The sequence below is a fragment of the Anastrepha obliqua genome, chromosome 2, assembly GCF_027943255.1.
Source record: "Anastrepha obliqua isolate idAnaObli1 chromosome 2, idAnaObli1_1.0, whole genome shotgun sequence".
NCBI lineage: Eukaryota > Metazoa > Arthropoda > Insecta > Diptera > Tephritidae > Anastrepha > Anastrepha obliqua.
In genome coordinates this window covers 46458598-46460533 of record NC_072893.1, presented here as the reverse complement: position 1 = coordinate 46460533, position 1936 = coordinate 46458598, and the positions used below count along the sequence as shown (strand labels likewise).

The 1936-nt window shown below is 35.7% G+C and overlaps 1 non-coding gene across 1 annotated transcript; it reads right to left on the bottom strand.

The window, feature by feature from the left end:
- Positions 1-481: 481 nt before the first annotated feature.
- On the bottom strand, positions 482-674 carry LOC129239842 (U2 spliceosomal RNA). The gene has a single exon (XR_008581961.1). It is a non-coding gene; the product is annotated as a U2 spliceosomal RNA (small nuclear RNA).
- Between the last annotated feature and the right edge of the window lie 1262 nt (positions 675-1936).

Sequence of the window (1936 nt, the reverse complement as noted above, 5' to 3'; positions counted from 1 at the left end):
GCTGAAATCCAAAAAACTGTTTTCAATAAATAATCAGAAATGTCCTACAATGCAAATTTCAAAAAAAAAAAATTTTATTTCTTGTGATTCGAACCAAGAATTTTGGATCGGAAGCTCACATTGCTAGCCGCTCGGCAATCGCGCCATACTGTCAGTGTTGGCCTAAAAGTTATTTAGTTCGTCGCTACGTTTATATGTAATTCGTTTCACTTTTTCCCAAATCACTCCCAACGATTCTAAAGAAGTTTTCACTTCAAAAATTAATGTACGAAATATTTATACCGATTCACTTAAACTGACTTTCAGTATCTAAACCAAAAATAGAAAAGCCAAAAAACTGTTTTCAATAAATAATCAGAAATCTCCTACAATGCAAATTTCAAAAAAAAAAATTCCATTTTCGTCTACATGTATTCATATAAAAATTTATGGCTCTTCCCACCAAAGCTAAATGTATTAATTAGTATATTTTTTCTTGTATTTATTCAAGGCTGAAATCCCGGCGGTACTGCAATACCGGGTCAACCCGTGGCAGAGGCGGAGCAAGCCCATAAAACACTCCGCGCATTTCCAAAAATTAGTTTAACATTTGTTGTCCTCCGATGGAGGATCTATCAGATGTTAAGCTGATAGGAACAGATACCACACTACCTAGTCAATACATTTTAAATAATAAACCTAATAAAACTTTTGAGAATTACACGCTCACAAAAATTATTTATATCAACATATAATATAACGCTTCGTAACTAAATAACTTTTAGGCCAGCGACGACAGCATGGCGCGGTAGCCGAGCGACTAGCAATGTGAGCTTCCGATCCAAAATCCTTGGTTCAAATCACAAGAAAAAATAAAAGTTATTTTTATTTATTTCGTCGCTACTTTTATATCAACATATAATATAACGCTTCGTAGCCAAGTTGGTCGCTTTTTTCGTTTCACTTTTCCTCAAATCACTCCCAACGATTCTAAAGAAGTTTTCACTTCAAAAAAAGAGGAAATGTTCTTGACGCTACAATTTGGAACGGCAAGTTTCATGGTGAAGCTGTTCTTTTACCACGGATTTCAGTGATTGCTTTAGAATCCCCCTTTCCATTTCGATGCTTGCAGTTCCCAATTCGCTTGGCTTTTGCAATAAGTATTAATAAGGCCAAAGTAAAATTTTAGTCATTTGTGGATTGAGTCTAGAAAATCCATGCTCCCCGAAAGGACAGTTAAATATATAAAAAATAGTGCAATCTGAAAACGTAGAAATTTTACATGTTTCTATTTAATTTATTTATTAGAAATATAATTATTAATTATAAAAGCATTAAGTAGCTAAGCCTGTCCTATTTTAAAACTACATCTGAGCTCGTCTTTTGAAAGATTCTTTACTACATTTATGGGTTTTTTTCGGACGGCTGCCATAACCGAATGCCGCATGAAACACCAAATGATAGAAAACAGTTTTTCTAATAGTGGGCGCCTTTTGGCAGGCAATGGCGAAACCGAGTGTATTTCTGCCAGGAGAGAGCTGCTCATAAAAAATCATCTAGCATCCGGAGGCGAGTTTAAAATGTAGGTGCCTCCATTTGTGGAACAACATCAAAACGCACGCCGCAAATAGAAGAGGAGTTCGGCCAAATGTCTAATAAAGAGTGTCAGTGCCAATTATAGATCAATGAAGTTAGGAAGCATTAAGAAGGCGTTGCTCCTAAGTAACGACAGGTGGGCATTCCCACTACTTAGGACTGGTAGCGGCCTCTTGTCGAGGCCCTATGCTCCGGAGAGAAGTGAACCAGTAAAACAAAAAATGACGAAGATATTATTAGGTTACGTTTTTGAAAAATATTCTCAAAAATGCTTTTCATATTTATAAATTTTTTTTCTCTTGGGAACTCATTTCTAAGGATTTGTTCTACGCTAAGTGAACCTGTAGGCCAATTTTGTTGA